Consider the following 16,957-nt stretch of genomic DNA (forward strand, 5'->3'; position numbering starts at 1 on the left):
TACATGACCACTGGAAAAACCATGCCCTTGACTAGACTGACCTTTGTTGGCAAAGTGATGTCTCTGCTTTTTAATATGCTGTCTAGGTTGGTCATAACTTTCCTTCCAAGGAGTAAGCTAATTTCATGGCTGCAGTCACCATCTGCAGTGATTTTGGAGCCCCCAAAAATAAAGTCTGACACTGTTCCCACTGTTTCCCCATCTATTTCCCATGAAGTGATGGGACCAGATGCCATAATCTTCGTTTTCTGAATGTTGAGCTTTAAGCCAACTTTTTCACTTTCCTCTTTAACTTTCATCAAGAGGCTTTGAGTTCCTCTTCACTTTCTGCCATAAGGGTGGTGTCATCTGCATATCTGAGGTTATTGATATTTCTTCCGGCAATCTTGATTCCAGCTTGTGCTTCTTCCAGCCCAGCGTTACTTATGATGTACTCTGCATATAAGTTAAATAAACAGGGTGACAATGTACAGCCTCAGTTTAAATGATCCCAATTTTGTCAGCAACATCCAAAGCACCGTGGTCAGAAGCCAGCTGAACAAATGCCTTCTTCTCTCCGTCAGCCTGATGGGGATGTTGACCTCAGCCACGTCAGTCTTAGAGCCTCTTCACGGCGTGTTTAGCTTGGTGCTTGCTGGCCTTGAGACCCACAGTGAACTCCGCTGCATTGGTTTCTTCTGTTTTCCTTGGGGCTGACTTGGTGGTGGGGGAACTTGACGATGGCATAGTGGTCAAGCTTGTTACTCCTGGGAGCGCTCCTCCAAGGACATTTGGGCTTCCTCCTGAGCTACAGTGTTTTTGGCCAATGGAAGGTGACGCCCGGATCGTCTCTCTTTTGTGGCTGTGGACACCTTTCAGCACTGCTTTCTTGGCCTTCAGGGCCTTGGCTTGGGCTTTGGGAGGGGCAGGGGCTTCCTTCTTCAAGTTTGGCGCTGTCTTTGTGAAGAGCTGGCCTCTGCAGTTTCTGATGAGAAACCATGTCATTCAGGTGGCTTTCCTCATAGAGGTTACGTGTTTTGGTGCAGATTTCTTTGGGTTTATCCTCTTTGGTGCTTGCTTAGGTTCTTGAATCTGTAGGTTTGTGTCTTTTGCCAAGTTTGGGAAAATTTCAGCCGTTATGTCTTTGAGGATTTGTCCGTTTGCCCCTCTTTGCAGGTCTCTGATGACGTGAATGTGGCATCTTTCATTAATAATCCCACAGACCCCTGAGGCTCTGTTGTTATAATTTTTTTAGTATTTTTTCCTGTTGCTGAGATAGATAATTTCTGTTGTTCTCTCTTCTAGTTCACCTCTGCCTTCTCTACTCTGCTGTAAAGCCATCTGGTGAGTTCCAAAAAAATACCCCCAAGCCCCTCAAACTTTGGTTATTATATTATTCAGTTCTAAAATTTTCATTAGCTTCTTCTTCATATCTTCTGTTTATTGCTGAGGCTTCTGTTTTTTAAATTTATTTCCAGTGTATTTTTGATTCCTTGTTTAAGCATTGTTATGATGGTTGCTTTAAAAGCCTTGTCAGGGAACTGCCCTGTGGCTAAGACTCTGTGCTTCCAATGTAGGCGCCAGGGTTTGAGCCCTGGTCAGGGAATTAGATGCTGTATGTTACAACAGAGAGTTTTCATGCTGCAGCTGAAGAATCTGCGTGCCACAATTGAGAATCCCACGTGCCACAACTAAGAGCCAGCATAGCCAAGTAAATAAATAAAGTTTTTTAAAAAAAGGTTTGTCAGATAATTCCAGCACGTGTGTCATCTTGGTGTTGGCATCTGTTGCCCATCTTTCCTCATTTAAGTTGAGATTTCCTCAATGTGACTAGTGATTTTCAGTTGTATCCCAGATATTTTAGGTATTCAGGATTTTATTAAAACCTATTTAAGCAGGCACCCTCTGCTACCTTGTCACTGGGAGAAGGGAGGGTGGCCTTGTTCCTGTCAGGTGGGACTGAGGTCTGGGTTCCCCTCTTGGCCTCTGTTGACTCCGTGGGGGCTGGAGAGGATGCCTCCCCTGGGACCTGTGGGGCAGGGTGGTTGCCCCGTCCCCATTGGGCAGTGGTGAAAGTCTTGGCTCTGCACGAGGCCTCCTCTGACCGTGCCTTGAATGATGCGAAGCTGATTTCCTTTTTGAGGGGAGGCAGGCACGCTCGGGTTTTAGTTCTCTGGCCAGGGATTGAACCCAGGCCCTTGGCAGTGAGAGCACTGAGTCCTAAGCACTGGATCGCCAGGGAATTCCCTGCTGTTTTCCTTTAGACTATAGGGCTTCCCTGGTGGCTTAGATGGTAAAGAGTCCGCCTGCAATGCAGGAGACATGGTTTCAATCCTTGGGTCGGGAAAATCCCCTGGAGGAGGGCGTGTCAACCCCACTCCAGTATTCTTGCCTGGAGAATCTCCATGGACAGAGGCGCCTGGTGGGCTACAGTTCATGGGGTGGAAAAGAGTTGAACACAACTGAGCAACTAACACTTCAAGTCTATGTCGTAGCTCATCAACCGCCTCAGGGGAAGCCCTCAACCCAGTGTCACCTTGTCACTGATACTCAGAAGGACCTTGAGGACGTTATCATAATCTTTAGGGAAATGGAATGAAAAACAAGAGCAGTGGCTTCGCAGAGCCAGGATGTCAAGCAGAGGCTGCTGGGGCTGGTCTCAGTGTCTGAGTCCCGTATGGTCTTCATGCTGAAGGACATGGATGCACCTGCCTTAGAGCAGGTCTCCCTGTGGGCACAGAACCTGCCGGAGGGGCTTCAGGGGCTGCAGGCCTGGGGCCACCTGGGGATCCCTTCTCAGAAAGGCCACCTGTGCTCTGGGCCCTGCTTTCCTCATTTGTGAATCAAGAGGAAGGGCTCTCTCTGGTGACTGACTCTGAGCGTCTTCGGCATCAGCACGCCTGTGAGTGATGGCAAACAATAAAATGACGGAAGGCCCACACAAGTGGGGAAACTGGATGTACTCTGGTGGTTAGCACCCGGGGAGCTTGTGCAGGGTTTGAATGCAGTTTCCATGAGTGATGAAACAGCATGAAGTTGTGGGGTCAGCAGTTTACAGGATCACTGTGTGATCTGTCTGATTTGACTCTAGAAACAATTAGCATTTCCCCCAAGGGCCCTTAAAGTCTAAGCTGACTTCACATATCATCCAGCTCAGTGGGCAGTCATGGGGCATCCTGGGGATGGGGGTGCAGCCTGGGGGTGGCTTGCACGTTGTCCTCAGGGCTGGGCCCTGACTGTGTCCCGGGCAGGCCTGGAGAGGATGCAGCGTTCCCGAGGGCTTCACAGACCTAGAGCTTCTCGGGGACACTGTCCTGTTTTGAGCGCACCAGGAGGCACGTGGGACCCTACTTTCCTGGTCGGGGATGGAGTCAGCGCCCCCTGCACGGGAAGCACGCAGTTCTAACCAGTGGGTCTCCAGGGAAGTCCCCTGGCCTGCTCCTAACATCGCAAAAGTCCAGGGAAGAAAGTGCATCATCCAGGGAAGAAGAAAGTGCAAACTGGTGTTGGGATGAAAGGAGGACTTTTCAGGTGCTTTAGGGAGAGGAACCTTTGAATCCTTTCTCCAAAATGAGCAGGTTAAGCAAAGAGCCATCATGGGATGCAGGAGTGAGTGCTGCCCTGAGGAGAGAAGGGCGGGGCGGAGGGCTGGGCCCTCACTGGCCCTGGGGGAGGTGGGGGAGGAGACGAGTGCGGCCAGCTGGGAGGCCGCCCGCTTCCCAGGGCGTCTGTGCTGTTGCGGGCAGAGCTGCTCAGTTTGGGATGTTTGTGATCACAAGCCTGCATTCAGTTCAGCAGGTAACTGTACCTGTGCAGAGCTGCACGGCTTCTAGAGCCCTAGGGACATTCAGACCCCAGGGGATCTGTCTTCTGCTGGGGGAGCTCTGAGCAGGCACAGCACACACAGCCTTTTCATTCTGGCAGGAAAAGAGTTTCTCAGTAATTACCCGCCCCCAGTTCCCAGACGGTGCTAGGGGTAAACAATCTGCCTGCGAATGCGGGAGATGTAAGAGACTGTGGGTTCGAGACTGGGTTGGGAAGATCCCCCGGAGGAGGGCATGGCAACCCACTCTAGCATTCTTGCCTGGAGCATCCCATGGACAGAGGAGCCCGGTGGGCTACAGTCCATGGCTTTTGCAAAGAGTGGGACACGACTGAAACGACCGCACCCCCCCCAGTTCCTCAGAGCCTCTCCAGGGTTTGGGCCCCTCTAGCAGCGGCAAAAGGTGTGGGGAAGGGAGTGGGTTGGGTTCAGGCCTAGCAGAGCTGGGCCCAGGTACGAAGACCCTTGAAGAGTGACCGCCTCAGCTCCACGACCCACTGCATTTAATCCAGACCGCAGCCAAGGTTCCAGCAAGTTAAACGGGGCTTTTATCCTGAGTTTTATTGTTCTTTGATATGTAATTTGACCTAATGTAGGGCTGAGAAAATGCATTGTCTTATTTCACCCGTGACATATTTATTGCAGGGAATTTTCAAATCTGTGGGAACGTCTGTTCAGGCTGCTTCCTTGGGAAGAATTTAAAGGGAGACAGGTCAGCTACCGAAAGCAGGGCCGGAGGACCACGGCAGGGAGAGAGAGAAAGACAGTGCGGGAGGAGAGAAGTTCAGGAGAGGGGGCCACTCTTACAGCATTTTACTGCTCTGCTTGTTCTCAGCAGCATCGTTTTCTAGGTAAGCTGCGCCTTCCCGATAAGTTTCTTCCCCCTCTGTTAATGAGATGGGACGGCTTCTCCTGTTCCTTCAGCGCGAGAGGCCTGTCCCCAGCTCTGCTAGCTCAGCCTTCATCTCTTCTCCTGCAGGTGTGTTGTCCACCGCTTAGGCTCATTTGAGGGGTTAAATGAAGTCGAGCAAGGGATGCCCAGGAAAGGAGCACTGTTTAATCAGGCATTAGGGCTGAGTGTGTGTGTGTGTGTGTGTGTGTGTGTGTTTGTGTGTGTGAGAAAGGGGGCCCCATGGGAAGCCACACTTTAGCAGAAATCTGATCTCAGGGAGGAATTTTCTAGGAGTGTGTATTAGTCGCTCAGTCATGTCTGGCTCTTTGCAATCCAAGGACTGTAGCCCGCCAAGCTCCTCTCTCCATGGGATTCTCCAGGCAAGAATGCTAGAGTGGGTTGCCATTTCCTTCTCCAGGGGATCTTCCTAACCCAGGGATTGAACCCGGGTCTCCTGCATTGCAGGCAGATGCTTTACCATCTGAGCTACTAGGGAAGCCCTTACTAGGAGAAGGGTGTGAAATAAAATTCATTTTCTGGCAAGGCAAGAAACATTTAAACAAAAATCCTTCTCTGCCCTAGGGCCCCCTCGCTGCCCTCCCTGTGTGTCGTGTGTCTGCATTCTGCACGGACCAAACCTCCCTGTGGGCAGGAACTCCCGCTCAACCAAAAAGAGCAGCCTTCTCCCAGATCAACAAGACGACTCCTTAAAAGGTAGCATTCCCTCCTGATCTGAAGGGGTCACACGACCACTGGGGTGACACCTAGATCTGGACCATATGAGCTGTCAGTAGTCGGTCATTCGATGTATAGCCCGCTGTCTCAAGCTGAGTCTTGATTTCTAATCCACCCATCAGTTTGCAGAGCTTTCTGAGATGCTCTTGCTAGGTTTATAACCCTCAAGTTTGGTTCAAATAAAATTCTCCAGTTCTTTCTTAGGTTGACTGATTAACTTTTCATCAGTGAGGAGCAGGTCTGAGCACGGAGGAAGTGGGGAGCTTATGCAGATTCCTGGGGTAGAAGGGCACCCAGTTATCTCGTTCTTCCCTTCCTCCTTCCAGCCTGGCTGCCTCCTCTCATCCCCTCCAGGCGCAGGTAGAGACCACAGAGCACCTGCGAGGCCTTGTTAGCACTTTGATCCTCGTCCCACGACCTTGAGAAGCCACCTACTGGCCTAAGTAGGGAAAGCTGGATGGGACTTGCATTTTGAAAGCAGCACTCTGTGGCACTAGTGGTCAAGAACCTGCCTGCCAACTCAGGAGATGTAGAAGACGTGGGTTCAACCCCTGGGTCAGGAAGATCCCCTGGAGGAGGGCATGGCAACCCACTCCAGTATTCTTGCCTGGAGAATCCCATGGACAGAGGAGCCTGGCGGGCTATGGTCCTCAGGGTCACAAAGAGTTGGACACAACTGAAGCGACTTAGCAGGCACCATGCATCCTGGCCATGGGAGCCAGCCTTGACGGCCAGTGCAGGACAACAATTTGACTATTGTCCAAGCTCAGCTTTGATCCTGGCAGCCTGGACCATGCTGGTGGCTGGTTGAGGGGGCAGTGGCAGAGGATGGAGAGAAGTGAGTGGGTCTTAGAATTGCCAAGGAGGTCGGAGCTTCTGATCGTGGTTGGCTGATGGGATAATGAGTGATGAGGAAAGGAAGGTATCAAGCACCGCCCTACGTGTCTACCTTATGGACTCCTTCCCAGGTTGGGCCTTTGTCCTTCTCTCATTCAGTCATTCCTGAGGCAGGTTGAATTGCACCCCTGAAAAGGGTGTGTCAAGGTCTTACCCCGGGACCTGTGAATGTGGCCTTGTTTGGAAGCAGGGCCTTCGCAGAAGGAAATCAGTTAGGACAAGGGCCTACTGGAGCGGGGTCGGCCCTAAAGCCAATGACCGGTGTCCTTCAAAGAGGAAGGAGCAGGAGGTCTGGACACAGAGACTCAGAGGAGACTTGGAGGGGAGAAGGCTGGCTTGTTCCACTGCAGGAGATTCCAGGGCTGCTGGCGGCCTGTGGAGGCTGGGGAGGGGCCTCTAACGAACTCCGCCCAGAGCCTCCCGCAGGAGCCAGCTCTGCAAAGCCTTGGCTTTGGACTTCTGGCCTCCTGACCGGTAAGAGACTGCATTTCTGTTGTTTTCAGTGCCATCTGTGGTTGTTGTCATGGCAACCCCAGGGAATGCAATTCTTGGAGCATCTTTGAGCCCCCGCTGGGCAGCAGCCACTGTGCCCAGGAATAGGACCTGCTCTGGGACTTTCACCTGGTGGCCAAAGAGAAACAGGGTGGCTTGTGGAAGGGAGGGGTTGTCCCGTGGGCCCCGGGGAGGGGCTCCACCAGTGACATAGGGACTCTGGCTACCGCGTGACATGTCCTGAGGCCTGTAGACCTCGAGAGGAGCGGGTTTGTCCAGAAAAATCTGAAGAATTGGGAGTGGGGAGGGCAGGCTGAGGGTGGTAAAAGGTCATGGTTCAGGGTTCAAGTTTAACCCCAGCATCCTGGGCAAGGTCGGAGTCAGCCTTCGGATGGCACGGATGCCCCTTGGGCCCCCCAGCCTGGGCTCCCCAGGCTGCACCCTGCATGTGCCTTGACCACACATTCTGCGTCATTCCCAAAGCTGCTTCTAATGAGCCTCGTTTTCAGCCTCCGTGGCTGCAGGCCTGAGGTGTGTCCACATTCCGGTAATGTGTTGAGAGTTTATTCCAAAGCAGGGAGGCTGCCCTCGCCTTTTGACCGGACTTTGAGCGTGTGAGCCCCTTCTGGCATCGTCAGTTTCACAGACTCCTCCTCGCTGTCTCCCCCTACCCTCCACGGTTCCCGCCCACAGTTCCTGCCTGAGCCCCCCTCCCCACACTCACGAAGTCTGGGGGGAGGGAGGGCTGAGACTGGGCCCACGTGGCTCCACCACAAGTCTCATCAGCCCCTGGCGACCCTGCAACGTTACTCATGGTTTTCAAGAGAATATTAATTTTCACTCAAATTGACTCCCCTTTGGCGGGGCCTGTCCCCCAGAGGCAGCTTTTAGAACTGTTCTGCTTTCCCCTCAAAGGAAAAACACGGCAGTGGCCAGCAGCCTTTTAGAGAAGGACTTCGGAATGAGGAAGTCCTCTGCCTGCGGGGTGCCGCCCATCTGAGCAGGCAGACCCCCTCCCGGATGGACAGATGGATGGACAGATGGATGGACAGATGGGTGTGGTGTAGGTGCCGAGCACAGGGCCTCTGTTCCTCTGCAGAACCAGGAGGCATGAGGGTCAGGAAGGAGCAAAGGAAAGATGGATGGGTGGATGGAGAAGGAATGGAACTTTCCTTCCAAGCTCTGACCGTGGCTTTGGGCCCAAGCGGCTGGGCGGCAGACGTTTTGAAGCCCCTCCACCGCATTCTCGCACCTGATGCTGTGCATTGGGTGAAGTTCTCCAGTGTCTCAAACCCTCCAGCCACCCCTGGAGGTTGAAACAATGTGCTTTCTTGCAGGAGCAAGTGTGTGGGCAGCTCTGAGGGCTGTGCTCTCTGGACAGCAGCTGGTCACCCCAGTCTCATGTTTCCCAGGTGGCGTTCAGCAGGAGGCATACGGTTTCCCATCTGGTTGCAAGAGGTGGTAGGCAGGACAACCCTTGGCCCAGCAATGTGGGCTGCTCCCCCGTGGGGGGGGCTGGATGAGCCCCCTGTGCAGTTCCTTGTACAGGGCTGGTGCGGGCACTGCTGTACCGGAAGCAACTCTGCAGGTCAGGTTGACCAGATCCTCCATGCTAAGTATAGAAACCTCACTTTTCTTCACGTCCCTTGACTATCCCCCATGGATAATATCGGGCTTCCCTGGTGGCTCAGTGGTAAAGAATCTTCCTGCCAATGCAGGAGATGCAAGATTGATCCCTGGGTCAGGAAGATCCCCTTTAGTATGAAAGGTAACCCACTCCAGTATTTTTGCCTAGAAAATTCCATGGGCAGAGGAGCCTGGCCGGCTACCATCCATGGGGCTGCAAAGAGTCAGCCACGACTAAGCACATGTATAATATCAGCGTTTTAAATAGTTCTTCTAAAATACATTTAGCACTACATCACATGGTGTTATAATTTGGTTATCAATAACCTGGAAAACTCAACTAACTGGAGAAGAAAAGCCTGTTGTACTTCTCCGTATCTTTTTCTTCCTTTCTGACACCCCCAGTTTCCTTCTTTTGTTGTTTCCTTTATGTTTAGAGAATTTTCTTAGTTATTCCTTAAGGCAGGTGTGCTGGTGACAAATTCTGTTAATATTCATTTGTCTGAGAATGTCTTGATTTCCTCCTTCATTTCTGGAGGATATTTCCTGTGGTGGGCACAGCTTTTGCTCTGACATGTGAAAAATGTTGTGCTACTTTTTTCTGGACTCCTTGGCTCCTTATGAGAAATCTGCTGACACTCTAGCTGTTTATTCTCTGCTGTAAGATGTTTTTCTCTAGATGATTTCAAGATCTCTTTTTTGTCTTGAGTTTTGAGTTTTCAGATGTGTAATGACAACGTATCTTGGCACAGATTTCTTTGCGTTTATCTTGTTTGGTGTTTGCTCAGCTTCTTGAACCTAGAGGTTCACGTCTTTTGCTGAATTGATGAAATTGTCAACCATTATATACTTGAATATGTTTCAGCACGTTCCTCTTTCTCCTCTCCTCCTGGAACTCTGATGCCGTAAGCGTTTGATCTCGTTATATTCCCACAGGTCTCTGAGACGTTGTCATTTTTTTCCAGAACGTCTTCCCTCAGTGTTCAGTTTGGACGACGTCTGCTGTTCTGTCTCCTGGTTTGCTGAGTCTTTCCTCTGTCTTCTCCATTCTGCGGTTGAGCTTCTCAACTGAACTTTTTATTTCAGTTATTAAACTTTTTAGTTCTTAATTTTCCATTAAAATGTATTTTATTTCTTAGTTGAGACTTTCTTTGCTGAGACTTTCATTTGTTTCGTTTCAATTTTTTCATTTGTTTCAATCATATTTGTAATTGCTTGTTGAAACATGTTTATTAGGGTGGCTTTTAGCATCCTTGTCAGACAATTCTAATGCCTGCCAGCTCACTGTTGACATCTATTGATTTTTTTTTTTCACGCAGTTTGAGGTCTTTCTGGTTCTTGGTATGATGAGTGATTTTCATCTGAAGCCTGTGGACTGCTCTGGTGGAGGAGGGGGTCCTGCTGTGTCACTGCCTGGTAGAAGTAGAGGTCTGAGTTCCCTGGCAAAAAAGTCTTTGCTGTTGTAGGTGAAGAGGGGGGCACAGTTTTCTCTATGATCTGTGGCTGCAGCAGAGCAGTCATTCTCTGTGTTTTCTGTCTGGTCAGGCTGCCTCTTTTCTGATCCTTTGGCCACAGAGAACAGATTTTTGTTGTTTTCTTGGGGTGTTTGCCCGTTGAGAGTTCTGGGTTTCAGCCTCGTTCATATCCAAGTCTAGAATATATGAGGCAAAAGAAAAGCTAAGCATCCCCTACTGTGCTGTCCCTGGGACCGCGGTCTACCATCCTCTCTCCACCTCTCAGCGTGTTTTATGTTTGTTTTACATATAATGTTCAGGGTTTTTAGTTGTGCTTAGGGAAAAGTAGATCTGCTTCATCCTAGAAGCAAAAGAAACATGAATTCCTTTTATAATCAGAAAAACATAGGGTGCAATAATGTTTCATCCAACATTGCATGTTAATTGGGTCGCAGAGATTAGAGAATGAACAGAAGACTGCCTTCCAGCTGAAATAAACTCGAGGGAAAACTCAAGGGGCTGGTTGCAACAGAACCGAACAATAAAAGCAGCTCTTTTGCTCATAAACGTTTCTGTTTAAGTATTTTGACCAGAATCACCAATGAAGTTCTGTCTGTTTACATTCATCCGTGACAGAGGAAGGTTGATGCAGGGAACAACTGCAACCCCATGTAGTTCGTAAAATTAATAACTGAGAAATTGGACTCGTGCTTCCCCATTCTTATTTTGCTCTGGCTTTTAGCTAAACCAACGACTATTATTTTGTGCCAGAAAGTCCTTCCCAAAAGGCCTGCTTAAGTGTTCCGGCAGATTGGGAAGGCAGCAGAGGGGGGAGCGCGCGGGGACTTCGGCCCACGGCCGACCTGCAGGCTCCTCTCCCCGAGTACAGGCGCCCCCTTCCCACTCCTCCAACCCGAACCGTTTCCTCCCTCGAGGGGAGAGCAGGGATGAGGTTTCCAGATTTAAAAGGAGGCTGGCCATGACCTCGGCCCTTTTTACGGCGCCTTTCCTGGGCAGCACATGAAGGGGAGAGTCCGTGTGTTCGGAGGTCAGGGTGGGACGGAGCAGGTGCCCAGGTCCCCGCGCTCTCTTCATGCCCCGGTCCTGCCGTTCTCACCGCGACACAGGCTGCACTGATGCAGGTGGGGAGGGCGACTCTCACTGACTCTCTCCTCATTGTCACGGTCACAAGGATGGTCAGTCCCTTTGGTCCTGGGGGCAGCGATGTCCTGCAGTTCGTTCATTCCTCAAACACGCAGAGTGCTCCACTCAGGCTCCATTCTCAGGCTCCACGCACTCAGAATCACAAGGCTCTTTTTTACAAAATATTTTACTTTTATTTATGTATTTATTAGACTGCCCTGGGTCTTAGTTGCAGCCTGCAGGATCTTTAGTTGCCACATGTGAATGCTTAGTCGCGGCACATGGGGTCCAGTTTCCCAACCAGGGATTGAACCTGGGCTCCCTGCATTAGGAGCATGGAGTCTTAGCCTCTGGACATCCAGAGAAGTCCCCATCACAAGATTCTTATTTCCTCTGGTGCTGTCTTCATGGGGAAACATGTCATTGCCTACTTAACACCCACAAGGTGAGGCTCTTCACAGGCTGGTGAAAGGGAGACAGAGACTAGATGTAAGGACGTGAACAGGCCAGTGGGCACCTGCTCAGATGAGGCTGTTCCAGGGAAAGTTGGTTTCCGTTCCTGGACAGCCTCTTCATGTCCCCGTGTGTCACCACGCTGCTTCCAAAACACCAGGGGCAGAGTGTGTGCCCCCCACCCCTCCCCATGCAGGTCGAGACAAATCAGAGCGTGTGCCCCCCGCCCGCCCCCCATGCAGGTCGAGACAAATCAGAGTGTGTGCCCCCCTCCCCATTCAGGTTGAGACAAATCAGAGCGTGTGCACCCCCCCATGCAGGTAGAGACAAATCAGACCGTGTGTCCCCCACCCCCCTTTGCAGATCGAGACAAATCAGAGTGTGTGGCCCCCACGCCCCGCCCCCCATGCAGGTCGAGACAGATAGGAGAACTGGGTTGTGTTTTGCATCAAAAGCCATCTTCTGTCTTCATCACCCCAGCCTTCTTCCTTTGAGTCACCTGCTCCCAGCTGGACCAAGCAGGTCAGTATTAATTCCAGTTTCTTCCATCTTTCATTGCTCCTCTGTAACTTAAAAATCCAATAAGCTAGGGGAAAAAGTGAATCACCCCAAACCCTGCTTGTGGTTCCCACTCTGCCATAAACCAGTGAGGCCCCCTTGGGCGTTGCCCGCCTTTCCTGAGCCTCAGATTCCTAACTGCCAGGAGAGGCCTGGGCCCCAGGACAGCCCGGCACAGGGGCAGCCACCTTGGGCATCAGCTGCGGGGAAAGGAGTACGGGGCGGGGTTTGAAATATCTGCTGACCTGAGACCCCTGACCTTTAAGCTCAGTTTTCTGTGCTCACCGTAATTGCAGCATGCTTGTTCCTTTGGATTTAAATGTACCCGCGATTTACACGTAAGTGAGTCCGCCTGTGCAGAAGACGTGAGACAACGGTAAGATGTCTCCGGCGGAGATGCAGGGAGAAACTCTACACGGTTAGCAGGTGAAAACCAAGCGGGGATGACCCTGCAAGGCCTGGGCACTGTCTGGGCTAGGGCAGGGATGCTCAAGGGCACCTTGTGCGGTGAGTGTGCTGGCAACTCATGACTTTCTGATGGAGGGGAGATGAGATGAGGGAGGTGAGAGCTGGGGAAGGGGGCCTGAGGAGGGCTGTGGGGAGGCTGAACCAAAGTGGGTGCCAGCTGTCACCTTGCTAGACCAGGGTCTGGGGCCCCAGGCCCACCCAAGATAAGGTTCAGTTGAGGGGGCTTCCTGAGTTTTCTGGACCATGTCACCAGCCAAGGCGGGTGTTCTCCGTTGGTGGCAAGGATGCTGCTGGGGAGAATGAAGCTGCGGTCTCAGGCAGCGATGGACACACAGGTGTGACGCGGGCCTCACAGCTGTTAGCTGATTCCACCTGCTTCTTTTCTGCTTTTTTAGCAAGTGGGTGTGAAAAAATTTAAATGACAGTTCAGTTCAGTAGCTCAGTCATGTCCAACTCTTTGTGACCCTATGGACTGCAGCACGCCAGGCCTCCCTGTCCATCACCAACTCCTGGGGCTTGCTCAGACTCATGTCCATCAAGTCAGTGATGCCATCCAACCATCTCATCCTCTGTTGTACATCTATGCCACTGTTAAAACAGTGAAACAGATGGCATTCATTTTAATGATGTAGTTTACTTAACTCTTTTAAAATATTATTTCAATCCATAATCTGTACAGAAATTATCAATGAGACATGGCACATCCCTTTTTGTGCCAAGTATTCGACACCCACTGTGTGTGTGACCCTCCCAGCGTCCTCCAGCGGCCTTGTGTGGTCAGTGGCCACTGTCCTGGGCGCTGCAGCTGCGAGAGGCGAGACGGGATCGGGACAAGGGGGCCTGCTGTGCCGGTGGCTTGTGAGAGGGTCAGGGCTCCATGAAGGGAGAGGTGTCTTCCTCTGCAGGAGGACACGCCCCCTGGGAGGAGTGGGTGGAGGTGAGTGTGGGGGCACCTGGCTCTGTCTGGAGGGACTCCTCCTGGTCCGGACACTACAGCGTCACACTTCCTAAAACGTGTCCCCGGAGGAGGAACTGGCAGCCACTCCAGGACTCTTGCCTGGAAAACTCCATGGACGGAGGAGCCTGGGGAGCTACAGTCCATGGGGTTTCAAAGAGTCGTACATGACTGAGTGACTTAGCATGTCCTCAGACTCTGGGGAGACTGGCAGCACCCAGAGCCCACGGCTACATGGGAGGCCCTCCCCATCAAGCTGGGCTCCTTACGGGGCTCTGGTGCCTTCTCTGCGGCTCTCTGGTCCATGCGTCCTGGGAGGAACGCGGGTCTCCCTCCCCTGCATGGAGCCGAGCAGGGGCTGGTCAGGAGCTGGTTATGAAGGTGGATGGGGGCTGAAGGTCCAGTTCTGGGACAGAAGTGCCCCTCTGTGTGACTCCCACCACCACTACCCCCTGCCAGGCCATGGGTGTCGGGACGTCCACTTTGACTGTCCAGATACGATAATCATGTCATAATCATGTCAAAAACTGTTCTTTTTCTAGCAAACCCTGAGAGCAGACCCGTGACAAATGTGGCAGCCTTTGTAATCTCACGTTTGTCTTTAAACATCAGTTATGTGTTTATTGAGGAGCCATATCTTGACAGCCTTGTTCACCTGCAAACCTTACTTGTGAGCAGTTTCTTTTCTCAAAGCTTCGTCTTCCCGTGGTGAAATCAGGGTCCCAGCGAGGACTGGAGGTTACAGCCTGACAGAGCAGCTGCGTGGCCAGAACTCCCTGGGAGGGGACCTGAGTGCAGGAGGGCGCCCCAGCCCCTGTGGGCCTCGCGAGCTCCGGGAACTGGGGTGGGGGGCCTTGCTGTCCTTCCTGGAGGTGGACGCTCCCAAGCCCAGGCCTGCCTCAGGGGCCAGGGGTCAGCGCACCTGGGGTGGGCAGGGGCTGGGGCTGGAGGCCTAGTGTGGGGAGGTGGGAGCCGCCTGGAGGCCCCCGGGGCGTGGTGAATGGGCCGTTTGTGCGTTAGGAACACCCCAGTGTCTCAGGAATGTGGCCCTGCCCACAGCAGGGAAAGAACCAAGCTGAGAGCTGAGAAATCCTAATAAAACACCACTCCCGGGAAACCACTTAAATGAATGACTGCTAAGGTAATAATAACCCTTTTGGCAAATGCATTTTCTCTGCCCCAAGCCAACACATATTCAGCCCCACAAAGGACCCTGTGATGGGCGGTGGGGCAGCCCCCGCTGAGGGGATGTTCTTGGGGCTCTTCAATTCAGTTCCTTTCACAGGGCTGGGCCCGACCAGGAATTTAGAGGACTCTGCTGCTTAATGAAACGTTCCGGGGCTGTATTTATTTAACAGATACATGCATTTATTGGGCTCCTAGACAGAGCAAAATAAGCTTTTAAAAATATCTTTATATTGATCTCATATATAGTTTTTTTTTCATTTTAAGTGATTTTGGGGGCTAAGAGAATGGAAAATACCCTGAAGAAAGCTGGCAGCCTAAGGGTATTGAATGAGCCTTTGATCATTTTTTTCCCTGTAAAACTCAGCCCCAGGCGACACGGTTACAACTGGCCAGTGGAAAGGCTGAGGGCGAACAAAATCAGTTCACCTCTTCTGCACTTGGCCATCTCAGGCTGGGGGTGGGGGTGGGTGGGATGGGGTGCCCCCTCCAGCTGAGACCCCCTTCTCTGCTGCAGGGGGGCCTCCCTGGAGGTGGTTCTGGTGACCCAGGTTTTGGTGATGCTGTCTCCTGACTCAGATTGGTCTGGGGTCACCTGGAGGACCTCACTCTTCATACAAGCCTCAGTTTCCTTACGTTTAAAATTAGGGGGAAGGGCTGTATAAACCAGCAAGCCTGAAGCCCCAGACTGCCACGAGCCCCTCCCCAGCCCACCCTGGACAACACCGTGTGTCCGTCGGACATGTCACCGAAACTGCGGACAGATGCGGCTTCAGGGGCGCCCTCAGTGGACGGCCCGCAGGCCGCGGCTCTGCTGCGCAGGAGTGAACCCTGTCAGCCATCAGGACAGCCGGTGGTCCGCTGGTTCACTGGCCCAGCCACTTCTGTGGCTCCTTTTCTGTCCGCTCAGTGCTGTGGGGGGCAAAGGTCACGCATGACTCCCAGCCCCAGGTTGTCTGTTAAGCTGGAGTGACTGGAGGTCAGACGAAGATACACGGTGAAGATTCTCGCGAATAAAGCAGGCGGTTATAGGGAGGGCAAGAATCTCCTGGGGATTTATTAGGAGAAATAAAGTAATGACTTTCCTTTATTTACTTACCTATTGCTGGCCATGACAGACAGCCCAGTCTGGGCTTTGTGAGAAACCGGAGTGTGGATTGGGTGTGGGCTGTGTGTGCCATGAGCGTTCGTGTGTGCCCCCATGTGCCAGTACTCGCACACCCACGTCCTGTGCTGGGGCTACTGACAAGGAGCTGGTCGCGTTCCCAGAAATATGCGTGGATTCTGTGTTTCACCGCTCCTTACACCGAGGGTGTTTATCAACCGCTGCCTGAAAACAAGAACAGGTGACCAAACTCCTTAACCATAATATGAAACACTGCTCTGGGGGCTCAGTGTAAAGAATCTGCCTGCCAATGCAGGAGACAAGGGTTCCATCCCTGGGCTGGGAAGATCCCCTGGAGGAGGAAATGGCAACCCACTCCAGTATTCTTCCTTGGGAAATCCCATGGACAGAGGATCCTGGCAGGCTAGTGTCCATGGGGTTGCAAAGAGTTGGACACGACTGAGCGGCTGAACAATACACACACACGTGTGTCTGAGAAAACACTCAGGTGATGGTGTGGACTGATAGGAGAGCGTGACGTTAACCTTAACAGTATGTTCATGTCTATATGCTGCTAAGTCACTTCAGTCGTGTCCAACTCTGTGCGACCCCATAGACAGCAGCCCACCAGGCTCACCCGTCCCTGGGACTCTCCAGGCAAGAACACTGGAGTGGGTTGCCATTTCCTTCTCCAATGCATGAAAGTGAAAAGTGAAAGTGAAGTCGCTCAGTCGCGTCCGACTGTTAGCGACCCCATGGACTGCAGCCTACCAGGCTCCTCCGACCATGGGATTTTCCAGGCAAGAGTACTGGAGTGGGGTGCCATAGCCTTCTCCACATGTCCGTATAGTGTGTGTGCAACCCAGCTGCACATACACACGTACACACATGCTGTAATTTTTCTGACTGTATTTGCCATGACAGTTCATTGTAGAAAATTTGGTAAACATAGAATATATGAAGAAGGAAGTATAAACCCAGTTACCCACCTTGCTGAGAAACACTGTGAAGAGTTTTATGTGTTTTCTCCCAGGCTTTTGTGGCATGCACACTCATGTAACTGTGTCCTGTGGGGCCTGTGTCCAGCCCATGTGTGTCCAGATGCTGGCACTTGTCCCCAGGCCCTGAGAGCCTGGGGTCCCCGTGGTGCTGGATGCTCTCCAGGGAGATGTGCAAGCTGCAGTGACGCAGG

At 52.0% G+C, this 16,957-nt stretch overlaps 1 long non-coding RNA gene across 1 annotated transcript; it reads right to left on the reverse strand.

The window, feature by feature from the left end:
• Positions 1-15,490: 15,490 nt before the first annotated feature.
• LOC139182303 (uncharacterized) lies at positions 15,491-16,886 on the reverse strand. The gene is made up of 3 exons (XR_011565971.1): positions 16,755-16,886; positions 15,760-15,990; positions 15,491-15,572 (listed from the first exon to the last, which is right to left on the reverse strand). It is a non-coding gene; the product is annotated as an uncharacterized lncRNA (long non-coding RNA).
• Between the last annotated feature and the right edge of the window lie 71 nt (positions 16,887-16,957).

Source organism: Bos indicus, chromosome 3, assembly GCF_029378745.1.
Source record: "Bos indicus isolate NIAB-ARS_2022 breed Sahiwal x Tharparkar chromosome 3, NIAB-ARS_B.indTharparkar_mat_pri_1.0, whole genome shotgun sequence".
In the NCBI taxonomy this organism is placed as follows: domain Eukaryota; kingdom Metazoa; phylum Chordata; class Mammalia; order Artiodactyla; family Bovidae; genus Bos; species Bos indicus.